Source organism: Oncorhynchus gorbuscha, linkage group LG08 (assembly GCF_021184085.1).
Source record: "Oncorhynchus gorbuscha isolate QuinsamMale2020 ecotype Even-year linkage group LG08, OgorEven_v1.0, whole genome shotgun sequence".
In the NCBI taxonomy this organism is placed as follows: Eukaryota; Metazoa; Chordata; class Actinopteri; order Salmoniformes; family Salmonidae; genus Oncorhynchus; species Oncorhynchus gorbuscha.
The window spans coordinates 17,168,336-17,190,503 of record NC_060180.1 but is presented as its reverse complement, the minus strand read 5'-3'; the positions used below and the strand labels follow the sequence as shown (position 1 = coordinate 17,190,503).

At 40.5% G+C, this 22,168-nt stretch overlaps 1 protein-coding gene across 1 annotated transcript in view; it reads right to left on the bottom strand.

Moving 5' to 3' along the window:
• smap1 (small ArfGAP 1) overlaps positions 1-22,168 on the bottom strand; it is a 78,121-nt gene that overhangs the window by 34,361 nt on the left and 21,592 nt on the right.

The following is a 22,168-nucleotide window of genomic DNA, read 5'->3' as shown; positions in this document are numbered from 1 at the left end:
CACAGCAAGACTGATTCAGCTGCGCTCACACAGACGCACAGCAAGACTGATTCAGCTGCGCTCACACAGACGCACAGCAAGACTGATTCAGCTGCGCTCACACAGACGCACAGCAAGACTGATTCAGCTGCGCTCACACAGACGCACAGCAAGACTGATTCAGCTGCGCTCACACAGACGCACAGCAAGACTGATTCAGCTGCGCTCACACAGACGCACAGCAAGACTGATTCAGCTGCGCTCACACAGACGCACAGCAAGACTGATTCAGCTGCGCTCACACAGACGCACAGCAAGACTGATTCAGCTGCGCTCACACAGACGCACAGCAAGACTGATTCAGCTGCGCTCACACAGACGCACAGCAAGACTGATTCAGCTGCGCTCACACAGACGCACGTAGAAAGTCATGACACCTTCTCTTTCCGCCGACCTCTTGTGGAACAATTTAGTGTCATTATGAGCAATCAAAATCTCATATGGAGTTATTGTCACATCTCTTGGTAATACAAGCTTGCTGGTTGTCTGTGGGGTGTCAGTGTGCTTAGTGAGGGGAAGTGGGCTGGTGCCTTGGTGCTCTACCAGCCTCCATCATTCAGCCATTCAACCTCTTTACCACAGGATTGATTCGGGATAGAGATATCTCCCGTCATCCCTAACACACACACACGCACGCACACACACACACACACTCACAATTTGTGTACTTGAGGGGAAAGTAATGTATGTGATTAAGGGGCTATTGGAAAACCATTAGAAGAAAGAGCACCACAGCACACACAAAGGACCAGCACGCACAAAGGACCAGCACGCACAATGGACCAGCACGCACAATGGACCAGCACGCACAATGGACCAGCACGCACAAAGGACCAGCACGCACAAAGGACCAGCACGCACAAAGGACCAGCACGCACAAAGGACCAGCACGCACAAAGGACCAGCACGCACAATGGAACAGCACGCACAAAGGACCAGCACGCACAAAGGACCAGCACGCACAAAGGACCAGCACGCACAAAGGACCAGCACGCACAAAGGACAAGCACACACAAAGGACAAGCACACACAAAGGACCAGCACACACAAAGGACCAGCACGCAGAAAGGACCAGCACGCAGAAAGGACCAACACACACAAAGGACAAGCACACACAAAGGACCAGCACACACAAAGGACCAGCACACACAAAGGACCAGCACACAGAAAGGACCAGCACACAGAAAGGACCAGCACACAGAAAGGACCAGCACACAGAAAGGACCAGCACACAGAAAGGACCAGCACACAGAAAGGACCAGCACACAGAAAGGACCAGCACACAGAAAGGACCAGCACACAAAGGACCAGCACACACAAAGGACAAGCACACACAAAGGACAAGCACACACAAAGGACTAGCACACACAAAGGACCAGCACACACAAAGGACCAGCACACACAAAGGACCAGCACACACAAAGGACCAGCACACAGAAAGGACCAGCACACAGAAAGGACCAGCACGCACAAAGGACCAGCACACAGAAAGGACAAGCACACAGAAACAGCTTTTAACAACACCGGGTGGCACGACGGCAAAACATCAGACCTCCTGTCTGTTCTTCTCAGCAGCCTGTGAGGCGGGAGAGGTAGAGAAGGCAGCGGCATCAGAAGACTTCTGCCCGGGAGAAAGATCGAGGGAAGGAGAGAGAAAAAAGGGATGGGGTAGAGAGAGTGGTTAGAGGCACGACAGGGAGAGAAAGAAACAAAGAAGAAAGGAGGTTGGCAGAGGACACGAGAAGGGAAAACAGAGGGAGAGGGGAGGGAGAGATGAAAAGAGGAGGGTTAGTTGACATCCAGTAGTGGATGCTGGGGTGTTTTTACTCCCCAGCCTAGTAGTCGGAGGAAGAGACAGTCAGCACATTCACCAGAAGGTCACACACACTCCCATAAAATATAGAAGCAGATGAAAACTCATATGGTGAATGATTTGAGCAATCACACACACGCCGTAGGCTAGAACAATCCTGTGTGTGTGTGTGTTTGAAACAACAAAGGCCTTTTCTTTTCTGCGTGGGCCATGTCAAGTGGCTGTACTTGATCACATGTGTGACAGCCCTACTCAACCCTGACCTCCCTAAGAGACAAAAGAGCCATAGAGAGAGACAGAAAGGGAGAGGGAGCACCTCAAACCCTCTCTACTATTTACTGCCCACTAGGCTTCTCCTAGCTTCTCTTGTCCCTGTAGGTCAGGGACTAACTGAAGGTGCACTGATAGCACATCAACACAGTGGAGCAAAACTAAGTTATCCAATCTCCCTCGCCAGACCATCCCTGCATACAGTGCTGTTTAGGCTGATAGCAACATGCCACTAGCGTTCGTTGGCAATCAGCGTCTGGAGGTAGGCAGAGTTTGAGTTCAGAGAAAGCAAGAGAGAGCGTGCATCATTTTCCAAATCTGTGTCCCCCCCCCCTCCTTCTCTTTCCTCCTCTTCCGCTCTCTAAACTACCTGAGGGGAGAACACACACGGAGCAAGTCTATCTAAAGTGAGTTTAGCAATTTCCTTCTCAGTTATTCATCAAACCAGCCTCTCTCACACCTCTGGATAAAAAGTAAAGTAAAAGAAAACAACATTCAGGGGATTTTCTGGAGTGAGATTTCTGTTCCATTGTTTTTCTCTTCTCTTACTTTGATACGGAGAACAGAGACCGAGAAGCAGAAACAGCAATAACAGGCACATTTAGGATTTTGAGAGAGAGAGAGAGAGAGAGAGGAGTAGATAGACAGAGAGAGAGAGAGAGAGAGAGAGAGAGAGAGAGAGAGAGAGAGAGAGAGAGAGAGAAAGGAGTAGATGATAGACAGAAAGAGAGAGGAGAGAACAGAGGGAAGAGGGAGGAGAAGAGAGAGAACAGAAAGAGAGAGAACAGAGAGAAGAGGGAGGAGAAGAGAGAGAACAGAAAGAGAGAGAACAGAGAGAAGAGAGAGAGAGAAGAGAGAGAACAGAAAGAGAGAGAACAGAGAGAAGAGAGAGAGAGAAGAGAGAGAACAGAAAGAGAGAGAACAGAGAGAAGAGAGAGAGAGAAGAGAGAGAACAGAAAGAGAGAGAACAGAGAGAAGAGAGAGAGAGAAGAGAGAGAACAGAAAGAGAGAGAACAGAGAGAAGAGAGAGAGAAGAGAGAGAGAACAGAGAAGAGAGAACAGAGAAGAGAGAGAGGAGTAGATGATAGACAGAAAGAGAGAGAAGAGAGAGAACAGAAAGAGAGAGAACAGAGAGAAGAGAGAGAGAAGAGAGAGAGAACAGAGAAGAGAGAGAGGAGTAGATGATAGACAGAAAGAGAGAGAAGAGAGAGAACAGAAAGAGAGAGAGAAGAGAGAGAACAGAAAGAGAGAGAGAAGAGAGAGAACAGAAAGAGAGAGAGAAGAGAGAGAGGAGTAGATGATAGACAGAAAGAGAGAGAAGAGAGAGAACAGAAAGAGAGAGAGAAGAGAGAGAACAGAAAGAGAGAGAGAAGAGAGAGAGGAGTAGATGATAGACAGAAAGAGAGAGAAGAGGAGAGAACAGAAAGAGAGAGAACAGAGAAGAGAGAGAGAAGAGAGAAAACAGAGAAGAGAGAGAGTAGATGATAGACAGAAAGAGAGAGAGAGAGAACAGAAAGAGAGAGAGAAGAGAAGAACAGAAGAGAGAGAAGAGAGAGAACAGAAAGAGAGAGAGAAGAGAGAGAGGAGTAGATGATAGACAGAAAGAGAGAGAAGAGAGAGAACAGAAAGAGAGAGAGAAGAGAGAGAACAGAAAGAGAGAGAGAAGAGAGAGAGGAGTAGATGATAGACAGAAAGAGAGAGAAGAGAGAGAACAGAAAGAGAGAGAGAAGAGAGAGAACAGAAAGAGAGAGAGGAGTAGATGATAGACAGAAAGAGAGAGAAGAGAGAGAACAGAAAGAGAGAGAGAAGAGAGAGAACAGAAAGAGAGAGAGAAGAGAGAGAACAGAAAGAGAGAGAAGAGAGAGAACAGAAAGAGAGAGAGAAGAGAGAGAACAGAAAGAGAGAGAGAAGAGAGAGTAGATGATAGACAGAAAGAGAGAGAAGAGGGAGAACAGAAAGAGAGAGAAAGAGAGAGAACAGAAAGAGAGAGAGAAGAGAGAGAACAGAAAGAGAGAGAGAGTAGATGATAGACAGAAAGAGAGAGAAGAGAGAGAACAGAAAGAGAGAGAGAAGAGAGAGAACAGAAGAGAGAGAAAGAGAGAGAGAAGAGAGAGAACAGAAAGAGAGAGAGAAGAGAGAGAACAGAAAGAGAGAGAGAAGAGAGAACAGAAAGAGAGAGAACAGAGAGAAGAGAGAGAGAAGAGAGAGAGAACAGAGGAGAGAGAACAGAGAAGAGAGAGAGAGAGAGAGAGAGAGAGAGAGAGAGAGAGAGGAGAGAGAGAGAGTAGATGATAGACAGAAAGAGAGAACAGAAAGAGAGAGAACAGAGCTGGTGAAGGAGATTAAAAGGTGTTGGCATCAGAAGAAGGGCAGGGGTGTCGTGTTAGGGCTCGTACACACAAATAGCGTTTTCCGGCCGAGAGTGCCGGGTTCATCTCTACAGACACCCTGCTTGATGTGATTTTACCCAGCTACTCCAGCATCTCTCGAATTGTCTCAATGACATTTTCACTATATAATCGCTAGGGCCCTCAAACTCAATTCTGGACCTCTAAGCCAGTTCCACTGTATTTTCTTTATTATTGTTTCCCTCTAATCAGGGACTGATTCAGACCTGAGACACCAGGTGGGTGCAACTACTGATCAGGTAGAACAGAAGAGCAGCAGGCTCCGGGAGTTGAATACCCCTGGCCGAGGGGATAGGGGCAAAGAGTTGATTTTGGGATTCAGCGCATCTCTTTCTCTATCTTGTACCAGGCTTTCACTCTCAACCCCCTTGTCACCATCTCTCTCGGGTATTTGGAAACAATGATTGTCCCAGGAGTGTCAGGTAGTCTTAGACAGCGAGATTGTGAGGTCTTGTTGACTTCAGTGTTGTGTGCGCACAGAGAGAGAGAGAGAGAGAAACACGAACAAAGACACACAGAGAGAGAGAGAGAGAGAGAAAAAAAAACACGAACAAAGACACACAGAGAGAGAGAGAGAGAGAGAGAAAAACACGAACAAAGACACACAGAGAGAGAGAGAGAGAGAGAAACACGAACAAAGACACACAGAGAGAGAGAGAGAGAGAGAGAAAAACACGAACAAAGACACACAGAGAGAGAGAGAGAGAGAGAAAACACGAGACACACAGAGAGAGAGAGAGAGAGAAACACGAACAAAGACACACAGAGAGAGAGAGAGAGAGAGAAAAACACGAACAAAGACACACAGAGAGAGAGAGAGAGAGAGAGAAAAACACGAACAAAGACACACAGAGAGAGAGAGAGAGAGAGAAACACGAACAAAGACACACAGAGAGAGAGAGAGAGAGAGAAACGAACAAAGACACACAGAGAGAGAGAGAGAGAGAGAAACACGAACAAAGACACACAGAGAGAGAGAGAGAGAGAGAGAAAAACACGAACAAAGACACACACAGAGAGAGAGAGAGAGAGAGAAAAACACGAACAAAGACACACAGAGAGAGAGAGAGAGAGAGAGAAAAACACGAACAAAGACACACAGACAGAACTATGGCATTCATGGCAGAACAATGGGCTCATGCATGGACTGTTACATCAGATGTGTTCATACCCATAATGCATCATTGTTATCTGAGTGATAGATGTTGGACTAGACAAGGGCTCTATTCTGTCTTTCACACACTCACACACAATGTAAATTCACATATGCACAAATTAACACACACATACAGTACAAACCTTATACACAGGTGTCTACCCAACCAGAAATATTTTCAGAGCTCACACACACTCACTACGTGCCCACAATCGGCATCCGTGCAAAATGACAAGTTGTTTTTAATAATTCATTTACATATAAAAGGCCGTGTCTGTGTGGTTGGCAGAGACAGACCCTAGATCAGAGTACTCCTGCTGGCAGAGCCTGAGACAGAGACAGACCCTAGATCAGAGTACTCCTGCTGGCAGAGCCTGAGACAGAGACAGACCCTAGATCAGAGTACTCCTGCTGGCAGAGCCTGAGACAGACCCTAGATCAGAGTACTCCTGCTGGCAGAGCCAGAGAGAGAGACAGAGACAGACCCTAGATCAGAGTACTCCTGCTGGCAAAGCCAGAGCCTGAGACAGAGACAGACCCTAGATCAGAGTACTCCTGCTGGCAGAGCCAGAGCCTGAGACAGAGACAGACCCTAGATCAGAGTACTCCTGCTGGCAGAGCCTGAGACAGACCCTAGATCAGAGTACTCCTGCTGGCAAAGCCAGAGACAGACCCTAGATCAGAGTACTCCTGCTGGCAGAGCCAGAGATAGACCCTAGATCAGAGTACTCCTGCTGGCAGAGCCAGAGACAGACCCTAGATCAGAGTACTCCTGCTGGCAAAGCCAGAGACAGACCCTAGATCAGAGTACTCCTGCTGGCAGAGCCTGAGACAGAGACAGACCCTAGATCAGAGTACTCCTGCTGGCAGAGCCTGAGACAGAGACAGACCCTAGATCAGAGTACTCCTGCTGGCAGAGCCTGAGACAGAGACAGACCCTAGATCAGAGTACTCCTGCTGGCAAAGCCAGAGACAGACCCTAGATCAGAGTACTCCTGCTGGCAAAGCCAGAGACAGACCCTAGATCAGAGTACTCCTGCTGGCAAAGCCAGAGACAGACCCTAGATCAGAGTACTCCTGCTGGCAGAGCCAGAGACAGAGACAGACCCTAGATCAGAGTACTCCTGCTGGCAGAGCCTGAGCCAGAGACAGACCCTAGATCAGAGTACTCCTGCTGGCAGAGCCTGAGACAGACCCGAGATCAGAGTACTCCTGCTGGCAGAGCCTGAGACAGACCCTAGATCAGAGTACTCCTGCTGGCAGAGCCAGAGAGAGAGACAGACCCTAGATCAGAGTACTCCTGCTGGAAGAGCCTGAGACAGACCCTAGATCAGAGTACTCCTGCTGGAAGAGCCTGAGACAGACCCTAGATCAGAGTACTCCTGCTGGAAGAGCCTGAGACAGACCCTAGATCAGAATACTCCTGCTGGCAGAGCCTGAGAGAGAGACAGACCCTAGATCAGAGTACTCCTGCTGGCAGAGCCAGAGAGAGAGACAGACCCTAGATCAGAGTACTCCTGCTGGCAGAGCCTGAGACAGAGACAGACCCTAGATCAGAGTACTCCTGCTGGCAGAGCCTGAGACAGAGACAGACCCTAGATCAGAGTACTCCTGCTGGCAGAGCCAGAGCCAGAGACAGACCCTAGATCAGAGTACTCCTGCTGGCAGAGCCTGAGACAGACCCGAGATCAGAGTACTCCTGCTGGCAGAGCCTGAGACAGACCCTAGATCAGAGTACTCCTGCTGGCAGAGCCTGAGACAGAGACAGACCCTAGATCAGAGTACTCCTGCTGGCAGAGCCTGAGACAGACCCTAGATCAGAGTACTCCTGCTGGCAGAGCCAGAGAGAGAGACAGACCCTAGATCAGAGTACTCCTGCTGGAAGAGCCTGAGACAGACCCTAGATCAGAGTACTCCTGCTGGCAGAGCCTGAGAGAGAGACAGACCCTAGATCAGAGTACTCCTGCTGGCAGAGCCAGAGAGAGAGACAGACCCTAGATCAGAGTACTCCTGCTGGCAGAGCCTGAGACAGAGACAGACCCTAGATCAGAGTACTCCTGCTGGCAGAGCCAGAGAGAGAGACAGACCCTAGATCAGAGTACTCCTGCTGGAAGAGCCTGAGACAGACCCTAAATCAGAGTACTCCTGCTGGCAGAGCCAGAGAGAGAGACAGACCCTAGATCAGAGTACTCCTGCTGGAAGAGCCTGAGACAGACTCTAGATCAGAGTACTCCTGCTGGCAGAGCCTGAGAGAGAGACAGACCCTAGATCAGAGTACTCCTGCTGGCAGAGCCAGGGAGAGAGACAGACCCTAGATCAGAGTACTCCTGCTGGCAGAGCCTGAGACAGAGACAGACCCTAGATCAGAGTACTCCTGCTGGCAGAGCCTGAGACAGAGACAGACCCTAGATCAGAGTACTCCTGCTGGCAGAGCCTGAGACAGACCCGAGATCAGAGTACTCCTGCTGGCAGAGCCTGAGACAGACCCTAGATCAGAGTACTCCTGCTGGCAGAGCCTGAGACAGAGACAGACCCTAGATCAGAGTACTCCTGCTGGCAGAGCCAGAGAGAGACAGACCCTAGATCAGAGTACTCCTGCTGGCAGAGCCTGAGACAGAGACAGACCCTAGATCAGAGTACTCCTGCTGGCAGAGCCTGAGACAGAGACAGACCCTAGATCAGAGTACTCCTGCTGGCAGAGCCTGAGACAGAGACAGACCCTAAATCAGAGTACTCCTGCTGGCAAAGCCAGAGCCTGAGACAGAGACAGACCCTAGATCAGAGTACTCCTGCTGGCAGAGCCAGAGCCTGAGACAGACCCTAGATCAGAGTACTCCTGCTGGCAAAGCCAGAGACAGACCCTAGATCAGAGTACTCCTGCTGGCAGAGCCAGAGACAGACCCTAGATCAGAGTACTCCTGCTGGCAGAGCCAGAGACAGACCCTAGATCAGAGTACTCCTGCTGGCAAAGCCAGAGACAGACCCTAGATCAGAGTACTCCTGCTGGCAGAGCCAGAGACAGACCCTAGATCAGAGTACTCCTGCTGGCAAAGCCAGAGACAGACCCTAGATCAGAGTACTCCTGCTGGCAAAGCCAGAGACAGACCCTAGATCAGAGTACTCCTGCTGGCAAAGCCAGAGACAGACCCTAGATCAGAGTACTCCTGCTGGCAGAGCCTGAGACAGACCCTAGATCAGAGTACTCCTGCTGGCAAAGCCAGAGACAGACCCTAGATCAGAGTACTCCTGCTGGCAAAGCCAGAGACAGACCCTAGATCAGAGTACTCCTGCTGGCAAAGCCAGAGACAGACCCTAGATCAGAGTACTCCTGCTGGCAGAGCCAGAGACAGACCCTAGATCAGAGTACTCCTGCTGGCAAAGCCAGAGACAGACCCTAGATCAGAGTACTCCTGCTGGCAGAGCCAGAGACAGACCCTAGATCAGAGTACTCCTGCTGGCAAAGCCAGAGACAGACCCTAGATCAGAGTACTCCTGCTGGCAAAGCCAGAGACAGACCCTAGATCAGAGTACTCCTGCTGGCAAAGCCAGAGACAGACCCTAGATCACAGTACTCCTGCTAGCAAAGCCAGAGACAGACCCTAGATCAGAGTACTCCTGCTGGCAAAGCCAGAGACAGACCCTAGATCAGAGTACTCCTGCTGGCAGAGCCTGAGACAGACCCTATATCAGAGTACTCCTGCTGGCAGAGCCAGAGACAGAGACAGACCCTAGATCAGAGTACTCCTGCTGGCAGAGCCTGAGACAGACCCTAGATCAGAGTACTCCTGCTGGCAGAGCCAGAGAGAGAGACAGACCCTAGATCAGAGTACTCCTGCTGGCAGAGCCAGAGAGAGAGACAGACCCTAGATCAGAGTACTCCTGCTGGAAGAGCCTGAGACAGACCCTAGATCAGAGTACTCCTGCTGGAAGAGCCTGAGACAGACCCTAGATCAGAGTACTCCTGCTGGAAGAGCCTGAGACAGACCCTAGATCAGAGTACTCCTGCTGGCAGAGCCTGAGAGAGAGACAGACCCTAGATCAGAGTACTCCTGCTGGCAGAGCCAGAGAGAGAGACAGACCCTAGATTAGAGTACTCCTGCTGGCAGAGCCTGAGACAGAGACAGACCCTAGATCAGAGTACTCCTGCTGGCAGAGCCTGAGACAGAGACAGACCCTAGATCAGAGTACTCCTGCTGGCAGAGCCTGAGACAGAGACAGACCCTAGATCAGAGTACTCCTGCTGGCAGAGCCAGAGCCTGAGACAGACCCTAGATCAGAGTACTCCTGCTGGCAAAGCCAGAGACAGACCCTAGATCAGAGTACTCCTGCTGGCAGAGCCAGAGACAGACCCTAGATCAGAGTACTCCTGCTGGCAGAGCCAGAGACAGACCCTAGATCAGAGTACTCCTGCTGGCAAAGCCAGAGACAGACCCTAGATCAGAGTACTCCTGCTGGCAGAGCCAGAGACAGACCCTAGATCAGAGTACTCCTGCTGGCAAAGCCAGAGACAGACCCTAGATCAGAGTACTCCTGCTGGCAAAGCCAGAGACAGACCCTAGATCAGAGTACTCCTGCTGGCAAAGCCAGAGACAGACCCTAGATCAGAGTACTCCTGCTGGCAGAGCCTGAGACAGACCCTAGATCAGAGTACTCCTGCTGGCAAAGCCAGAGACAGACCCTAGATCAGAGTACTCCTGCTGGCAAAGCCAGAGACAGACCCTAGATCAGAGTACTCCTGCTGGCAAAGCCAGAGACAGACCCTAGATCAGAGTACTCCTGCTGGCAGAGCCAGAGACAGACCCTAGATCAGAGTACTCCTGCTGGCAAAGCCAGAGACAGACCCTAGATCAGAGTACTCCTGCTGGCAGAGCCAGAGACAGACCCTAGATCAGAGTACTGACTACTGCTGGCAAAGCCAGAGACAGACCCTAGATCAGAGTACTCCTGCTGGCAAAGCCAGAGACAGACCCTAGATCAGAGTACTCCTGCTGGCAAAGCCAGAGACAGACCCTAGATCACAGTACTCCTGCTAGCAAAGCCAGAGACAGACCCTAGATCAGAGTACTCCTGCTGGCAAAGCCAGAGACAGACCCTAGATCAGAGTACTCCTGCTGGCAGAGCCTGAGACAGACCCTATATCAGAGTACTCCTGCTGGCAGAGCCAGAGACAGAGACAGACCCTAGATCAGAGTACTCCTGCTGGCAGAGCCTGAGACAGACCCTAGATCAGAGTACTCCTGCTGGCAGAGCCAGAGAGAGAGACAGACCCTAGATCAGAGTACTCCTGCTGGCAGAGCCAGAGAGAGTTAGACAGACCCTAGATCAGAGTACTCCTGCTGGAAGAGCCTGAGACAGACCCTAGATCAGAGTACTCCTGCTGGAAGAGCCTGAGACAGACCCTAGATCAGAGTACTCCTGCTGGAAGAGCCTGAGACAGACCCTAGATCAGAGTACTCCTAGTGGTGGCAGAGCCTGAGGTGATTACTATTTGGCAGAGCCTGAGAGAGATACAGACCCTAGATCAGAGTACTCCTGCTGGCAGAGCCAGAGAGAGAGACAGACCCTAGATTAGAGTACTCCTGCTGGCAGAGCCTGAGACAGAGACAGACCCTAGATCAGAGTACTCCTGCTGGCAGAGCCTGAGACAGAGACAGACCCTAGATCAGAGTACTCCTGCTGGCAGAGCCTGAGACAGAGACAGACCCTAGATCAGAGTACTCCTGCTGGCAGAGCCAGAGAGAGAGACAGACCCTAGATCAGAGTACTCCTGCTGGAAGAGCCTGAGACAGACCCTAGATCAGAGTACTCCTGCTGGCAGAGCCTGAGAGAGAGACAGACCCTAGATCAGAGTACTCCTGCTGGCAGAGCCAGGGAGAGAGACAGACCCTAGATCAGAGTACTCCTGCTGGAAGAGCCTGAGACAGAGACAGACCCTAGATCAGAGTACTCCTGCTGGCAGAGCCTGAGAGAGAGAGAGACAGAGCGAGAGACAGAGCCAGAGCCAGACATTGAGAGAGAAGCACGAGACAGAGAGAGGCGCGAGACAGAGAGAGGCGCGAGACAGAGAGAGGCGCGAGACAGAGAGAGGCGCGAGACAGAGAGAGGCGCGAGACAGAGAGAGGCGCGAGACAGAGAGAGGCGCGAGACAGAGAGAGGCGCGAGACAGAGAGAGGCGCGAGACAGAGAGAGGCGTGAGACAGAGAGAGGCGCGAGACAGAGAGAGTACATGACTACTAGTGGTGGTATTATATTTACTGTTATATTAACACATGACTACTAGTGGTGGTATTAAATTTACTGTTAGATTAATACATGACTACTAGTGGTGGTATTATATTTACTGTTAGATTAATACATGACTACTAGTGGTGGTATTATATTTACTGTTAGATTAATACATGACTACTAGTGGTGGTATTATATTTACTGTTAGATTAATACATGACTACTAGTGGTGGTATTATATTTACTGTTAGATTAATACATGACTACTAGTGGTGGTATTATATTTACTGTTAGATTAATACATGACTACTAGTGGTGGTATTATATTTACTCTTAGATTAATACATGACTACTAGTGGTGGTATTAAATTTACTGTTAGATTAATACATGACTACTAGTGGTGGTATTATATTTACTGTTAGATTAATACATGACTACTAGTGGTGATATTATATTTACTGTTAGATTAATACATGACTACTAGTGGTGGTATTATATTTACTGTTAGATTAATACATGACTACTAGTGGTGGTATTTACTGTTAGATTAATACATGACTACTAGTGGTAGTATTTACTGTTAGATTAATACATGACTACTAGTGGTGGTATTTACTGTTAGATTAATACATGACTACTAGTGGTGGTATTATATTTACTGTTAGATTAATACATGACTACTAGTGGTGGTATTATATTTACTGTTAGATTAATACATGACTACTAGTGGTGGTATTATATTTACTGTTAGATTAATACATGACTACTAGTGGTGGTATTATATTTACTGTTAGATTAATACATGACTACTAGTGGTGGGTGGTATTATATTTACTGTTAGATTAATACATGACTACTAGTGGTGGGTGGTATTATATTTACTGTTAGATTAATACATGACTAGTAGTGGTGGTTATTATATTTACTGTTAGATTAATACATGACTACTAGTGGTGGTATTATATTTACTGTTAGATTAATACATGACTACTAGTGGTGGTATTATATTTACTGTTAGATTAATACATGACTACTAGTGGTGGGTGGTATTATATTTACTGTTAGATTAATACATGACTACTAGTGGTGGGTGGTATTATATTTACTGTTAGATTAATACATGACTACTAGTGGTGGTATTATATTTACTGTTAGATTAATACATGACTACTAGTGGTGGTATTATATTTACTGTTAGATTAATACATGACTACTAGTGGTGGTATTATATTTACTGTTAGATTAATACATGACTACTAGTGGTGGGTATTATATTTACTGTTAGATTAATACATGACTACTAGTGGTGGTATTATATTTACTGTTAGATTAATACATGACTACTAGTGGTGGTATTATATTTACTGTTAGATTAATACATGACTACTAGTGGTGGTATTATATTTACTGTTAGATTAATACATGACTACTAGTGGTGGTATTATATTTACTGTTAGATTAATACATGACTACTAGTGGTGGTATTATATTTACTGTTAGATTAATACATGACTACTAGTGGTGGTATTATATTTACTGTTAGATTAATACATGACTACTAGTGGTGGTATTATATTTACTGTTAGATTAATACATGACTACTAGTGGTGGTATTATATTTACTGTTAGATTAATACATGACTACTAGTGGTGGTGGTGGTATTATATTTACTGTTAGATTAATACATGACTACTAGTGGTGGGTGGTATTATATTTACTGTTAGATTAATACATGACTACTAGTGGTGGTATTATATTTACTGTTAGATTAATACATGACTACTAGTGGTGGTATTATATTTACTGTTAGATTAATACATGACTACTAGTGGTGGTATTATATTTACTGTTAGATTAATACATGACTACTAGTGGTGGGTGGTATTATATTTACTGTTAGATTAATACATGACTACTAGTGGTGGTATTATATTTACTGTTAGATTAATACATGACTACTAGTGGTGGGTGGTATTATATTTACTGTTAGATTAATACATGACTACTAGTGGTGGTATTATATTTACTGTTAGATTAATACATGACTACTAGTGGTGGTATTATATTTACTGTTAGATTAATACATGACTACTAGTGGTGGTATTATATTTACTGTTAGATTAATACATGACTACTAGTGGTGGTATTATATTTACTGTTAGATTAATACATGACTACTAGTGGTGGTATTATATTTACTGTTAGATTAATACATGACTACTAGTGGTGGTATTATATTTACTGTTAGATTAATACATGACTACTAGTGGTGGTATTATATTTACTGTTAGATTAATACATGACTACTAGTGGTGGGTGGTATTATATTTACTGTTAGATTAATACATGACTACTAGTGGTGGTATTATATTTACTGTTAGATTAATACATGACTACTAGTGGTGGTATTATATTTACTGTTAGATTAATACATGACTACTAGTGGTGGTATTATATTTACTGTTAGATTAATACATGACTACTAGTGGTGGTATTATATTTACTGTTAGATTAATACATGACTACTAGTGGTGGTATTATATTTACTGTTAGATTAATACATGACTACTAGTGGTGGTATTATATTTACTGTTAGATTAATACATGACTACTAGTGGTGGTATTATATTTACTGTTAGATTAATACATGACTACTAGTGGTGGTATTATATTTACTGTTAGATTAATACATGACTACTAGTGGTGGTATTATATTTACTGTTAGATTAATACATGACTACTAGTGGTGGTATTATATTTACTGTTAGATTAATACATGACTACTAGTGGTGGTATTTACTGTTAGATTAATACATGACTACTAGTGGTGGTATTATATTTACTGTTAGATTAATACATGACTACTAGTGGTGGTATTATATTTACTGTTAGATTAATACATGACTACTAGTGGTGGTATTATATTTACTGTTAGATTAATACATGACTACTAGTGGTGGTATTATATTTACTGTTAGATTAATACATGACTACTAGTGGTGGTATTATATTTACTGTTAGATTAATACATGATTAATTACATGACTACTAGTGGTGGTATTATATTTACTGTTAGATTAATACATGACTACTAGTGGTGGTATTATATTTACTGTTAGATTAATACATGACTACTAGTGGTGGTATTATATTTACTGTTAGATTAATACATGACTACTAGTGGTGGGTATTATATTTACTGTTAGATTAATACATGACTACTAGTGGTGGGTATTATATTTACTGTTAGATTAATACATGACTACTAGTGGTGGTATTATATTTACTGTTAGATTAATACATGACTACTAGTGGTGGTATTATATTTACTGTTAGATTAATACATGACTACTAGTGGTGGTATTATATTTACTGTTATATTAATACATGACTACTAGTGGTGGGTGGTATTATATTTACTGTTAGATTAATACATGACTACTAGTGGTGGGTGGTATTATATTTACTGTTAGATTAATACATGACTACTAGTGGTGGTATTATATTTACTGTTAGATTAATACATGACTACTAGTGGTGGTATTATATTTACTGTTAGATTAATACATGACTACTAGTGGTGGTATTATATTTACTGTTAGATTAATACATGACTACTAGTGGTGGTATTATATTTACTGTTAGATTAATACATGACTACTAGTGGTGGTATTATATTTACTGTTAGATTAATACATGACTACTAGTGGTGGTATTATATTTACTGTTAGATTAATACATGACTACTAGTGGTGGTATTTTATATTTACTGTACTAGTGGTGGTATTATATTTACTGTTAGATTAATACATGACTACTAGTGGTGGTATTATATTTACTGTTAGATTAATACATGACTACTAGTGGTGGTATTATATTTACTGTTAGATTAATACATGACTACTAGTGGTGGTATTATATTTACTGTTAGATTAATACATGACTACTAGTGGTGGTATTATATTTACTGTTAGATTAATACATGACTACTAGTGGTGGTATTATATTTACTGTTAGATTAATACATGACTACTAGTGGTGGTATTATATTTACTGTTAGATTAATACATGACTACTAGTGGTGGTATTATATTTACTGTTAGATTAATACATGACTACTAGTGGTGGTATTATATTTACTGTTAGATTAATACATGACTACTAGTGGTGGTATTATATTTACTGTTAGATTAATACATGACTACTAGTGGTGGTATTATATTTACTGTTAGATTAATACATGACTACTAGTGGTGGTATTATATTTACTGTTAGATTAATACATGACTACTAGTGGTGGTATTATATTTACTGTTAGATTAATACATGACTACTAGTGGTGGTATTATATTTACTGTTAGATTAATACATGACTACTAGTGGTGGTATTATATTTACTGTTATATTAATACATGACTACTAGTGGTGGTATTATATTTACTGTTAGATTAATACATGACTACTAGTGGTGGGTGGTATTATATTTACTGTTAGATTAATACATGACTACTAGTGGTGGTATTATATTTACTGTTAGATTAATACATGACTACTAGTGGTGGGTGGTATTATATTTACTGTTATATTAATACATGACTAGTAGTGGTGGTTATTATATTTACTGTTAGATTAATACATGACTACTAGTGGTGGTATTATATTTACTGTTATATTAATACATGACTACTAGTGGTGGGTGGTATTATATTTACTGTTAGATTAATACATGACTACTAGTGGTGGGTGGTATTATATTTACTGTTAGATTAATACATGACTACTAGTGGTGGTATTATATTTACTGTTAGATTAATACATGACTACTAGTGGTGGTTATTATATTTACTGTTAGATTAATACATGACTACTAGTGGTGGTATTATATTTACTGTTAGATTAATACATGACTACTAGTGGTGGTATTATATTTACTGTTAGATTAATACATGACTACTAGTGGTGGTATTATATTTACTGTTAGATTAATACATGACTACTAGTGGTGGTATTATATTTACTGTTAGATTAATACATGACTACTAGTGGTGGTATTATATTTACTGTTAGATTAATACATGACTACTAGTGGTGGGTGGTATTATATTTACTGTTAGATTAATACATGACTACTAGTGGTGGTATTATATTTACTGTTAGATTAATACATGACTACTAGTGGTGGTATTTACTGTTAGATTAATACATGACTACTAGTGGTGGGTTAGATTAATACATGACTATTATATTTACTGTTAGATTAATACATGACTACTAGTGGTGGTATTATATTTACTGTTAGATTAATACATGACTACTAGTGGTGGTATTATATTTACTGTTAGATTAATACATGACTACTAGTGGTGGTATTATATTTACTGTTAGGTATTATATTTACTGTTAGATTAATACATGACTACTAGTGGTGGTATTATATTTACTGTTAGATTAATACATGACTACTAGTGGTGGTATTATATTTACTGTTAGATTAATACATGACTACTAGTGGTGGGTGGTATTATATTTACTGTTATATTAATACATGACTACTAGTGGTGGTATTATATTTACTGTTAGATTAATACATGACTACTAGTGGTGGTATTATATTTACTGTTAGATTAATACATGACTACTAGTGGTGGGTGGTATTATATTTACTGTTAGATTAATACATGACTACTAGTGGTGGTATTATATTTACTGTTAGATTAATACATGACTACTAGTGGTGGTATTATATTTACTGTTATTATATTAATACATGACTACTAGTGGTGGGTATTATATTTACTGTTAGATTAATACATGACTACTAGTGGTGGTATTATATTTACTGTTAGATTAATACATGACTACTAGTGGTGGTATTATTATATTTACTGTTAGATTAATACATGACTACTAGTGGTGGTATTATATTTACTGTTAGATTAATACATGACTACTAGTGGTGGTATTATATTTACTGTTAGATTAATACATGACTACTAGTGGTGGTATTATATTTACTGTTAGATTAATACATGACTACTAGTGGTGGTATTATATTTACTGTTAGATTAATACATGACTACTAGTGGTGGTATTATATTTACTGTTAGATTAATACATGACTACTAGTGGTGGTATTATATTTACTGTTAGATTAATACATGACTACTAGTGGTGGTATTATATTTACTGTTAGATTAATACATGACTACTAGTGGTGGTATTATATTTACTGTTAGATTAATACATGACTACTAGTGGTGGTATTATATTTACTGTTAGATTAATACATGACTACTAGTGGTGGTATTATATTTACTGTTAGATTAATACATGACTACTAGTGGTGGTATTATATTTACTGTTAGATTAATACATGACTACTAGTGGTGGTATTATATTTACTGTTAGATTAATACATGACTACTAGTGGTGGTATTATATTTACTGTTAGATTAATACATGACTACTAGTGGTGGTATTATATTTACTGTTAGATTAATACATGACTACTAGTGGTGGTATTATATTTACTGTTAGATTAATACATGACTACTAGTGGTGGTATTATATTTACTGTTAGATTAATACATGACTACTAGTGGTGGTATTATATTTACTGTTAGATTAATACATGACTACTAGTGGTGGTATTATATTTACTGTTAGATTAATACATGACTACTAGTGGTGGTATTATATTTACTGTTAGATTAATACATGACTACTAGTGGTGGTATTATATTTACTGTTAGATTAATACATGACTACTAGTGGTGGTATTATATTTACTGTTAGATTAATACATGACTACTAGTGGTGGTATTATATTTACTGTTAGATTAATACATGACTACTAGTGGTGGTATTATATTTACTGTTAGATTAATACATGACTACTAGTGGTGGGTGGTATTATATTTACTGTTAGATTAATACATGACTACTAGTGGTGGGTTAGATTAATACATGGTATTATATTTACTGTTAGATTAATACATGACTACTAGTGGTGGTTAGATTAATACATGACTACTAGTGGTGGTTATTATATTTACTGTTAGATTAATACATGACTACTAGTGGTGGTATTATATTTACTGTTAGATTAATACATGACTACTAGTGGTGGGTGGTATTATATTTACTGTTAGATTAATACATGACTACTAGTGGTGGTATTATATTTACTGTTAGATTAATACATGACTACTAGTGGTGGTATTATATTTACTGTTAGATTAATACATGACTACTAGTGGTGGTATTATATTTACTGTTATATTAATACATGACTACTAGTGGTGGTATTATATTTACTGTTAGATTAATACATGACTACTAGTGGTGGTATTATATTTACTGTTAGATTAATACATGACTACTAGTGGTGGTTATTATATTTACTGTTAGATTAATACATGACTACTAGTGGTGGTATTATATTTACTGTTAGATTAATACATGACTACTAGTGGTGGTATTATATTTACTGTTAGATTAATACATGACTACTAGTGGTGGTTAGATTAATACATGACTATTATATTTTACTGTTAGATTAATACATGACTACTAGTGGTGGTATTATATTTACTGTTAGATTAATACATGACTACTAGTGGTGGTATTATATTTACTGTTAGATTAATACATGACTACTAGTGGTGGTATTATATTTACTGTTAGATTAATACATGACTACTAGTGGTGGTATTATATTTACTGTTAGATTAATACATGACTACTAGTGGTGGTATTATATTTACTGTTAGATTAATACATGACTACTAGTGGTGGTATTATATTTACTGTTAGATTAATACATGACTACTAGTGGTGGTATTATATTTACTGTTAGATTAATACATGACTACTAGTGGTGGTATTATATTTACTGTTAGATTAATACATGACTACTAGTGGTGGTATTATATTTACTGTTAGATTAATACATGACTACTAGTGGTGGTATTATATTTACTGTTAGATTAATACATGACTACTAGTGGTGGTATTATATTTACTGTTAGATTAATACATGACTACTAGTGGTGGTATAATTTACTGTTAGATTAATACATGACTACTAGTGGTGGTATTATATTTACTGTTAGATTAATACATGACTACTAGTGGTGGTATTATATTTACTGTTAGATTAATACATGACTACTAGTGGTGGTATTTACTGTTAGATTAATACATGACTACTAGTGGTAGTATTTACTGTTAGATTAATACATGACTACTAGTGGTGGTATTTACTGTTAGATTAATACATGACTACTAGTGGTGGTATTATATTTACTGTTAGATTAATACATGACTACTAGTGGTGGTATTATATTTACTGTTAGATTAATACATGACTACTAGTGGTGGTATTATATTTACTGTTAGATTAATACATGACTACTAGTGGTGGTATTATATTTACTGTTAGATTAATACATGACTACTAGTGGTGGTATTATATTTACTGTTAGATTAATACATGACTACTACTAGTGGTGGGTTAGGACTATTATATTTACTGTTAGATTAATACATGACTACTAGTGGTGGTATTATATTTACTGTTAGATTAATACATGACTACTAGTGGTGGTATTATATTTACTGTTAGATTAATACATGACTACTAGTGGTGGTATTATATTTACTGTTAGATTAATACATGACTACTAGTGGTGGTATTATATTTACTGTTAGATTAATACATGACTGTGGTGGTATTATATTTACTGTTAGATTAATACATGACTACTAGTGGTGGTATTATATTTACTGTTAGATTAATACATGACTACTAGTGGTGGTATTATATTTACTGTTAGATTAATACATGACTACTAGTGGTGGTATTATATTTACTGTTAGGTATTATATTTATTTACTGTTAGATTAATACATGACTACTAGTGGTGGTATTATATTTACTGTTAGATTAATACATGACTACTAGTGGTGGGTTAGGACTATTATATTTACTGTTAGATTAATACATGACTACTAGTGGTGGTATTATATTTACTAGATTAATACATGACTACTAGTGGTGGTATTATATTTACTGTTAGATTAATACATGACTACTAGTGGTGGTATTATATTTACTGTTAGATTAATACATGACTACTAGTGGTGGTATTATATTTACTGTTAGATTAATACATGACTACTAGTGGTGGTATTATATTTACTGTTAGATTATTATATTTACTGTTAGATTAATACATGACTACTAGTGGTGGTATTATATTTACTGTTAGATTAATACATGACTACTAGTGGTGGTATTATATTTACTGTTAGATTAATACATGACTACTAGTGGTGGTATTATATTTACTGTTAGATTAATACATGACTACTAGTGGTGGTATTATATTTACTGTTAGATTAATACATGACTACTAGTGGTGGTATTATATTTACTGTTAGATTAATACATGACTACTAGTGGTGGGTATTTATTTACTGTTAGATTAATTATATTTACTGTTAGATTAATACATGACTACTAGTGGTGTTAGATTAATACATGACTACTAGTGGTGGTATTATATTTACTGTTAGATTAATACATGACTACTAGTGGTGGTATTATATTTACTGTTAGATTAATACATGACTACTAGTGGTGGTGGTATTATATTTACTGTTAGATTAATACATGACTACTAGTGGTGGTATTATATTTACTGTTAGATTAATACATGACTACTAGTGGTGGTATTATATTTACTGTTAGATTAATACATGACTACTAGTGGTGGTATTATATTTACTGTTAGATTAATACATGACTACTAGTGGTGGTATTATATTTACTGTTAGATTAATACATGACTACTAGTGGTGGGTGGTATTATATTTACTGTTAGATTAATACATGACTACTAGTGGTGGTATTATATTTACTGTTAGATTAATACATGACTACTAGTGGTGGTATTATATTTACTGTTAGATTAATACATGACTACTAGTGGTGGGTGGTATTATATTTACTGTTAGATTAATACATGACTACTAGTGGTGGTATTATATTTACTGTTAGATTAATACATGACTACTAGTGGTGGGTTAGATTAATACATGACTACTAGTATTATATTTACTGTTAGATTAATACATGACTACTAGTGGTGGGTGGTATTATATTTACTGTTAGATTAATACATGACTACTAGTGGTGGTATTATATTTACTGTTAGATTAATACATGACTACTAGTGGTGGTATTATATTT